The following is a 10,394-nucleotide window of genomic DNA, read 5'->3' as shown; positions in this document are numbered from 1 at the left end:
ATTCATTATCAATATCCATCCCATGCTCATGATACTACATTTCACATTGATTAACCCTGTTTTTCAACTCTGCTTTTAGTGATTTCACCTAACACTTGAGAACCAAGAGTTTTTTAAGTTTCATCCTTATAAGAATGAAATGCACACTTTAATTAACATTTTGAACCAAAATTAAATTCATTAAATTCACTAATGGAAAGTACGTTAGTACAGTGTGTGTTGCTGGGTAAATGAGGACAATGTGGATGATAAACAGTTCTGAAGAAAAGACTCTGAAGCAAAGAAAACAGTCCTTAGAAAAACTGATGATCCCCTTTTCAAGGGAAGGATGACAAATGCCAGTAATTATGCAAAGAATGACTCCTGCCTCTCTTCTCTTTGCTTTGGTTTTGTGGCTAGGCCTGCATTTATCTCTCTTGATCATCATAATAAAAGTAAAGTAATTCAGCATTCCGGTGACACTGCTTAGTAAATTAGCAATTTGAAAATGCTTTTATTACCTAATTAATCCAAGCAAATGCTTTCGATAAATCTAGTTTTACTCTTAACATTTTTTGTGCCTCCAGAGAAACACTTGTATGAAATAAAAACAGCTAAGGCAAGCTCTAAAACAATTGCTAGCCAGATTCTTTGGGTGTATGTGTGTAGCAATAGAGTTGATATTAAGTGACCTTTGGGTCTTAAATTATATATCAAATACTGGTTCTGAGTTGCTCATTGGCGTCTTCTTGAGTGAGTTCCTGTGTGTTTGCTTTGCCATTTATTCCCCAGAAGCATGCTTCATTTCTTCCTTTCTGCCTTACTGAATCTACCTTAGTCTAAATTATGTTCATTGAACTCTCACCAAAAAATCAGACCCTAATCCATAGCCCACTTGACAATCATCTTTGTCCTTCAAGTTTAGTCTCTTTTGAGGTCTTTGGTAAGAATCCAGCATGATTAAACATCCAAAATTGGAAAGAGTACTTCATTAGGCATGGTTCTAACTAAGAGATAACAACCAGATTTCTCAAAACAAAAGGGTGTGCCACTTGAATAAAAAGAAGAAAGAAACAAAAACAGCAAATCCATTTTGTTCAGGTCAAAACTAAGCCAACAAAATCACAATTGAAATCCTTTCTAAGCCTGAATTGTGCTACGAGATATGTAAAAAGTACAATTTAAATAATTTATCTATTTTTTTCACCACTACGAATCCTTTGCTCCACTGACCAAACACCATTATGCTTCACATTTCTCTTTTAGTTCCTGTGCTATTGAGTTTTTTTCACTGATCTTTAAATAAGAAAGTGCGCTGGACACTCCCATTATCCCCAAGGAATTCTGTGTCACCCTCCATTTAGTTTCAAAAGTTTTCTTGAAATGTCTGTGACATTGATGAGGACAGATCTGAACATCCCATGTAGACCTGTGGAAAGGGAGCTCCATGACTAGTCTACATTCAAGACAGTGGGATTAAAACAAAACATGAGTTTTGTTCTAACAGTTTAATCCAATTGGCATCTCTCATTCTGATCCTCACTCCAGTGAAAGGTTTTATAATGTGTGGTTTTTCCCTCTTAAGGAATTTTCTCTTGATAATTATTTTAATAATTTTTGTTCGTTGACTCTTTGAGTTGTGAGCCTGAACATAATGCACAGTCTTCTCTCTTTTCTTTCCTGTGATAACTGAGAATTGATTTAAGGGGAAAAGGAACACAATGAGACAACTCTTTTGCCAGTTTCTTCTTCTGGCTCTAAGAAAAGCATGAATTAGCTTACTTTACTTTGGCTGATTGGATTGAGCAACATCATTGATTCAAATTTGCAGAATGTCAATTACTTTAATTGATCTCCTTGTGTTAGGGAAATACATCACTAGTTATCTCACAAGACAATGAAGATACAGACAGTACTACCATATAATGCTCAGATTGAAGTGTTGATGATCTAAGTTACTTAAAAATATGTGTGTGTATATGTGGGTGTGTATATGTATAATTCAAAGCTAAATATAAACCTGATTGCTTGTAATAGATTCTTCAGTTACAAAACCTTTGATAAGCTCTGTCATGTTTTTGGAGTATGTAATAAACTGAAGAATACCTCACTACCTTACTCACAGGAAAGTACTTTTTTCTGATCCAGATCTCCACATAAATTTCCAACATCAACTATTTAACCCTATCATCTCATGGTTTAAAAAAGAAAAAAGAAGATGATGATGAAAGAAAAGAAGAAAGAGAGAATGAAAGAAAAAGCAGGAAAGAAGAGAGAGAGAGAGAAAGAAAGTGGGGGAGGACAGAGGGAGGAAGAAAAAGATAAAAAGGAGCAGAGTAAAGACTGTGGCCAAGCGCCCTAGCTCACACCCGTACTTCCAGCACTTTGGGAGGCCAAGGTGGGTGGATCACTTGAGCTCAGGAGTTCGAGATCAGCCTGGGCAACATGGCGAAACCCCATACAAACAAAAAAAATACAAAAAGCCAGACGAGGCTGAGGCAGGAGAATCACATCAACCGGGGAGGAGGAGTTTTCAGTGAGCAGAGATTGAGCCACTGCACTCCAGCCTGGGTGACAGAGTGAGATCGTCTCAAAAAACAGAGTAAAGACAGTATGATAGGGTGAATACGTGTATGACTGGTTAGCACAACTGATAAGCACGTCGGGTTAGTAAGATAATGGTTTTCTCCCCCTATGGACCATTTTGCTTTGTTTTACTTCATGGCTATCAATCAAAGCCCTATTCCTAGACATGAACAAATGCATTCCTAGTCACCAAATATGGTGGCTGGAATTATGTCCCCCCAAAAAATATGTCGAAGTTCTACACCTGTGACCTGTGAATGTGACCTTATTTGGAAAGAGAGTCACTGCAGATATAATTAGGATGTAAATTAAGATTAGGTCATACTGGAATAGAGTGAGCCCTTAATCCAATATGACTGGTATCCTTACAAGAAAATGACACACACACACACACACACGCGTGCGCGCGCACACACACACACAGGGAAATGGTCATGTAAAAATGAAGGCAGAGATTGGAATTATGCTGCTACAAGCAAGAAACAGCTGAGAGTACCAGAAGCTGGAAGAGACAAGAAATGGTCCTCCCCTAGAGGAACTGGAGGGGGCATGGACCTGCCAACACTTCGATTTTGGACTTCTGGCCTCCAGAACTGGAAAACAATAAATATCAGTTGTCTTCAACCATCCAGTTTGTGGGACTTTGTAGCCCTAGAAACCAATACACCAGGAATTCATCACCAACTTTTAGTGATGCCAGCCCATCATTTTCTGTAGCCAGCCCAGAGTAAATGTTCAAGTGTAAAGTGTTTAAGAATGGTAGACAGGGCCGGGCATGGTGGCTCACGCCTGTAATCCCAGCACTTTGGGAGGCCAAGGCAGGTGGATCACTTGAGGTCAGGAGCTCGAGACCAGCCTGGCCAACATGGTGAAACCCCATCTCTACTAAAAATACAAAATTAGCTGGGTGTGGTGACATGCATCTGTAATCCCAGTTACTCACAAGGCTGAGGCAGGAGAATCACTTGAACCCGGAAGGAGGAGGTTGCAGTGAGCCAAGATCATGCCACTGCACTCCAGCCTGGGCAACAGGGTGAGACTCAATCTCAAATAAAATAAAATAAAATAAAATGATAGGCAGAGACATTTTTGTACATGAAGGACAACAGCAGGGTAGACTCATCCAGGAATTAGAAAGAATCTTGAAAATTCACCTAATCCAATACATGGCTCCTCCAAAATATGACTCTGCTACAATTTAGAATCAGAGAGTAACAGAATCCTTTTTTTTTTTTTTTTTTTTTTTTTTTTTTTTTGAAACAGAGTCTTGCTCTGTCACCCAGGCTGGAGTGTAGTGGCACCATCTTGGCTCACTGCAACCTTCTCCTCCGAGGTTCAAGTGATTCCCCTGCCTCAGCCTCACGAGTTGCTGGGATTACAGGCATCCACCACCACACCCAGCTAATTTTTGTATTTTTAGGAGAGACGGGGGTTTCACCATGTTAGCCAGGCTGGTCTCGAACTCCTGACCTCAAGTGATCCACCCGCCTCAGCCTCCCAAAGTGCTGAGATTTACAGGTGTGAGGCACCATGCTCAGCCAAGGAACAGAAATCTTAACACGTTAAAAGAATCTTGGAGATATTTCTCTTTTTTGAGATTATGTGATACCTAGGTGGTATGACTTTAAAAAATGCAGGATGGGGTCCTCTGCACATATTGTGCCCCTCAATACTCAATCATGCTCCATTGATTCAATTTCACCTCTAGCTCTTGGCTTGTAATAGCTTCCTCCCTTTAAGTCTTGAAAGCTTTTGGTCTTCAATAGTCCCAAATTAAAATATAAATGAGTCTGGAAGATTTCCCAGCCTGAACTCAAACCATTTCTCAACTTGACTGCTTATCAGTACATGGTTGTATTCCTCTATTGTCTAGTACAGTGGCCCCCAACCCTTTTGGCACCGGGGACGGGTTCTGTGGAAGACAGTTTTTCCACGGACTCAGGGGTAGTGGTGGGGGAATGATTTCGCAATGAAGCTGTTCCACCTCAGATCACCAGGCATTAGTTAGATTATCATAAAGGGCGCACAACCTAGATCCCTCCTATGCACAGTTCACAATAGGGTTCACGCTCCTATGATAATCTAATGCAACTGCTGATCTGACAGGAGGCGGAGTTCAGGCGGTAATGCTGGCTTGCCCAAAGCTCGCCTCCTGCTGCGCAGCCTCCGAGGACTGGTACCAGTCTGCAGCCCAGGGGTTGGGGAGCCCCCTGGTCTAGAAGAACGCTGAGTTCATAGAATATCCTCCATAAATATCTGCCAAGTTAACAGAGAAGCAGAGTTTAGCATGAACTCAGAGAAGCAGAGGTTAGCATGAATGAGATGCAGGATTGGGTATGATAGTGTCTCAGTCCATTCACCCTGCTATAACAAAATACCTGAAACTGGGTAATGTGTTAAAACAGAAATTTATTTCTAACCGTTTTGGAGGCTGGGAAGTCCAAGATCAAGGTGCTGGCAGATCTGGTGCCTAGTGAGGGCCTTTCCTTATACAGGGCATGCTTGCTGTGTCCTCACATGGCAGAAGGCAGAAGGGCGAAAGGACCTCACTAGTTCCCTCTAGCCCTTTTACTGTAAGTGGCAATCCATCCGTGGGAGCAGAGTCCTGATGGCCTGATCACCTCTTAATACTGTTGCATTGAAGATTAAGTTTCAACATGAATTTTGAAAGGCACAAACATTCAAACCATAGCATGTGGGTAGAGGAGAAATGAAGAGGAAGAAAAGGAGAGCCCAAGACACATTGACTCTGAGAGCTTTATATGGAATTCTACATAAAGTCCCACCTGACTCCGATTGTAACATGAACTGTGACATAGGGATAAAAAGTCATCTGGGAGCTTTATTCACTTTACTTCTCCCAGTCTAGTAATCAATTATGGTCCTAAGGGGTGAAGAAGTGGTGCAGTGGGGGCAGGAAGGAGCTTTCATCCTCTCTAAAAACCTCCACCAACTCTCACTCCCTCTCCAGCCATCCACCTAAAATACACAAGCTGAATAAATATAATGCATTTGGTATACAAATGCAACTTTGAGCAAGTTGTAACCAGCACGTCTCTCCATCCCAGCTTCTACTTCCAAATTCTAATCAGAGGCAGCCCCTATGCCCTTCCTCAATAGACATGCTGGAGCTGCCACTGCTAGTGGGAACTCATTTTCAAATGTATGCCTGGGACAGATCCCGACGTAAACCCACCAACATCAGAAATCCGCCCCCTGTGTTTATTATCCATAAAAAAGAAGCAAATACTTTTGAGAGAAGACTGCATCACTCGAAGATGAATGGAGTGGTTCTTCAGTCAGAAGTGCCAGGAGAAATGAATAGGAAAGTGTCAATTCTCTGAAGAAAGGAGAGCTGGAGTACTTCTCCATATGTCTATTGTTAGATCTTGATAGCTAGACTCTAAAAACTTTTGAAAATGTTTGAAACAGGAGCTTCACTGGATTTATTCTCTCATGAATATGTGCAGAAGTATTCCAGCTATAGCTGACAAATTGAATCATAGTGTTACAATATAATGAAAATAAAGTTTACATTCAATTATTTTTTAACGGGCCCGTTGCTGGGTGCGGTGGCTCACGCCTGTAATCCCAGCACTTTGGGAGGCTGAGGCGGGTGGATCACTTGAGGTCAGGAGTTCGAGACCAGCCTGGGCAACATGGTGAAATCCTGTCTCTACTGAAAATACAAAAATTAGCCGGACATGGTGTTGCACGTCTATAATCCCAGCTACTCGGGAGGCTGAGGCAGGAGAATAGATTGAACCCAGGAGGCAGAGGTTGCAGTGAGCCTAGATCGTGCCCCTGCGCTCCAGCCTGGGCAATACAGTGAGACTCCACCTCAATAAATAAATAAATAGTAAATAATAAATGGGCCCGTGAAGAAAAGTCAACAATTCAAAATGTTAGTGGTCTAGTCATGGTATTTTTGTTATATCCTCAGTAAAGTATCGCTCTTCTTTGTAATGCACATGGAGTCTATCAACCACTAAACCTACTTCATGGAATAAATATGGCATCTGACTCCACCTCTGGAGATGCCCTAGCAGTTGAGTCACAGGGCACCAAACTTTCTCTGGCCCCCTGATGTAGTGGTAGCCAATCCCAGCCAAAAATGAGAACAAAACTTCCCCAGAATCCAAGACCAGAGTTATTATTTAGATATTGCCTGAACAGCAACCCCCAACCCCCACCAACCTCAAAGCTCCAACAGCTCCATTTACTGCTTTGTATTTCTCTGAAGCATCTATTCCTATCAAATATTCTTTGTATCTTTTTCATTTTTATTATCCACCTCTCCCCACTAGAATATGCATTTCCTGAGAGCAGGGATTTTTGGCTATTTTGCTTAGGCTATGGCCCCAGCACCTAGGATGGCATCTGGAATGTCGTAGGTGGTTGATAAATATTTGTTGAGTGATTTATGCACACATTATAATTTCACATATTACATGAATAGGACTGAAGAATGTTCTAAGTATTTGCCTATTTATTGATAGGAAGGCCAGGCATGGTGACTCATGCCTGTAATCCCAGCACATTGGGAGGCCAAGGTGGGAGCATGGCTTGAGGCCAGGAGTTTGAGACCAGCCTAGGAAACATGGCAAGACTTCATCTCTTGATTGTCATCAAGAAATAACATGGCAAGACTTCATTTCTTGATTGTTATCAAGAAATAACAATCTTGATAGGAAAGCCAATTCATATTTTGACTAATTTTATTTTATTGAAGCAAAGAATTGTTACTAATGAGAGATAGTGTACAATGTAACCAAAAAGATTCATGATGAACATCTTGTGTGCTTTTTGTCATCATCTCAATTTTTATTTGCGAATATGTTAACAGATCCACCTGACAATTTCAGAATCATAGGATTTGTCTACTCAAGACCTTCCTTTTGCATAATTTGAGCTCTTCCCCTTGTTTTTGTGTAATAACACAGGTGTTCCAACGACAGAGATGAGGATGGGAGTCTTTGACTCAAAGAAATCCAGATTCAGCCAAGGCCATCTCCAGAGAGAGAGAGAACAATAAGAAAAGTCATCTTGGACTGAGTTTTCTATCTACTATTCTCTCTAGCCTCTGTCCTGCAAGTCACTCCTTTTAGTTTCTAAGGGTCAGAGACTTCTACTAGTAGATGGCTCACTTTGGTTCCAGACGAATGACTCATTGCCTTGGCATCTCACAGTTTCAAGTCCTCACTGGACACCCAGCTGAAAGGAAAACCTAAAAGTGGCTTCCCTTTTCTCACCTATGCGGGGCACACAAAGTAAACCAACCCCTCAGCCTGTTTATTTGAAGAACAGTGGACCAGGAAAGAGGCAGTGTCCATCTCTGTTTCTCTAACCCAGGGTCCTAGGGCTGGATGTTGCAGATGTGGTGGCAGACACTTCCCTCAGCAAGCCTCACACTGCTTGTCTCCATTGAGACAGGGCAAGTGGGCGGGGTCAGAAGATCTTCTGAGAAGGCGGAGCCCAGCAGCTCTGGGCAGGGTAGCAGCTAGTCTTTTTACAGGCTCCAGGTTCACTCATCAGCAGAGGGTGCCTGCTTTTTACTGGCAAGCTTATCCAAGGCTTCTTTATTAATGCACTTAATTCAGTGCTTCTTAGATTGAAATCATCTGGGAAGCTTTAAAAATGTGCTAATGTCCAGACCCATGGCTTGCTACATAATTTGTGGGTCCAGGGAAAATTAAAAATATGGGGCTGCTTGTTCAAAAATTACTACAAATTTAAGACGGCAGAGCTTTAAACCCAAAATAGAGCTCTTCTAAGTGCTGCCTGGTACAACTGCACAGGTTGCCTGCCCATGAAAGCCATCCTGCCGAGACTCCGCCCCCGGAAAGTCAGATTTTATTGTTCTTGAGTAAAGTTCAGACATTGGAATTATTCTAAAGCTCCCCAAATATTTCTTATGTGTAGTTAGGATTAAGAACCTTGATTCTAGCTCAGTGAATCATGAAATACAAAAGATTCTTACAATTACAATTGACACCTGCATACAAACTTATCTCTAATTCAATAACTCAAAATCCTCACTCTGAAACATTTTCAGCTTACCCAGGGTGAAATCATCATGACAACATTCTTTAGAAAAATTTTCAACCCATACATAAGTTATAAGCTGCAGTCATGAATCACCTTTTGATTCCCTTTTTCAAAAACAAAAAGTCATGAAAATGGCATATTTTCTCATATAGAAAATTAATATAATTTGAAGTGTTATTACTCATCATCATTCACATTAAATTTGAAATAAGGCTAAACAAGAATATTGCTAAATGGAAATTTATTACCACATCAATAGAATTCACAATGACACTTTAAACATATTCAAACGAATGTCAAACATCTTCCCCTGTGCTCTGCACTAAAGAACAAGAAGCAAATATGCACTATTCTGAGAATTTCATCTAGGATAAAGAATCTCCGGGAAGGGTCCATGGATAGTCTCCCACCCCAAGCCAGTCCCCCACCCCAAGCCAATCCCACTACTGCAAGTCTCTCTGGAGAATCTTTGCACTGTCTCCCATCCCTTGGAATCCTGAGGTCTTCCTCAGAAGCAAATCTTTAAAAGTGTGCTCCTGATGCTTTTACACTGTTGATGGGAGTGTAAATTAGTTCAGCCATTGTGGAAGACAGTGTGGTGATTTCTGAAAGACCTAGAGACAGAAATACCATTTGACCCAGCAATCCCATTACTGGGTATATACTCAAAGGAATATAAGTCATTCTATTATAAAGATATATGCATGCATATGTTCATTGCAGCACTATTCACAATAGCAAAGACATGGAATCAACCCAAATGTCCATCAGTGATAGACTAGATAAAGAAAACGTGATACATATAGACCATGGAATACTATGCAGCCATACAAAGGAATGAGATCTGTCCTTTGCAGGGACGTGGATGGAGCTGGAAGCCATTATCCTCAGCAAACTAATGCAGGAACAGAAAACCAAACACTGCATGTTTTCATCTATAAGTGGGAGCTGAACAATGAGAACACATGGACACATGGGGGGAACGACACACACTGGGGCCTGTCGGGAGTGGGGGCACAGGGGTAGGGAGAGCATCAGGAAGAATAGCTAGTGGGTGCTGGGCTTAATACCTAGGTGACGGGTTGATCTATGCAGCAAAGCACCACAGCACACGTTTATCTGTGTAACAAACCTGCACATCCTGCACATGTACCCTTGAGCTTAAAACAAAAGTTCGAGGGGAAAAAAAAAAAAAAAAAAAAAGTGTACTCCTGCTGCCCTGGGTTATAAAGGCCATCACTGTACTTAAAAGAAAATCCAAAGCCGAAGCCCTCCCATCCTTTTCTGCAGGCCCTGCATCCCTTGTTGAGACTCCATTTCTTCCCTGTTAAGGACTTGTGCTCTCAACACAGCTGTGGAAACTACCAAGTACCACATCAGGGAAAATGTGTGACCTTTCTGCGCTCACAACTGACTCTACTTGACTTGCATCTTTCACGAGAAAACCTGATAATTCTTCATGGAGTGACTCTTCAGATACAGAAAGGGTGGTGACCCACCTTTCTGGATTACTCAGGATCAGCTAACTTTCAGCACTGAAAATCCAGCATCCTAGGATACCGCTTGTCACCTTAGAAGCAAGGTGTCATTCACCATCACTTCCAAAGCCTCCAGAAGCTAAAAATATGCATAGGAAGAAAATTTTGCTTGTTTTTCCCTGGAATTTGGTTTAACTGTGTGTTAACCAATTGCAGATGTGCTTCTGAAAGGGCTCTGTAGCAGCTGCTGCTGGTGCTCTGGCCAGACTGCCTCCGCCTCCGCCTCCGCTACTCTCCTTTATA

Source organism: Macaca nemestrina, chromosome X, assembly GCF_043159975.1.
Source record: "Macaca nemestrina isolate mMacNem1 chromosome X, mMacNem.hap1, whole genome shotgun sequence".
NCBI classification, from domain to species: domain Eukaryota; kingdom Metazoa; phylum Chordata; class Mammalia; order Primates; family Cercopithecidae; genus Macaca; species Macaca nemestrina.
This window is presented reverse-complemented; position numbering follows the sequence as displayed.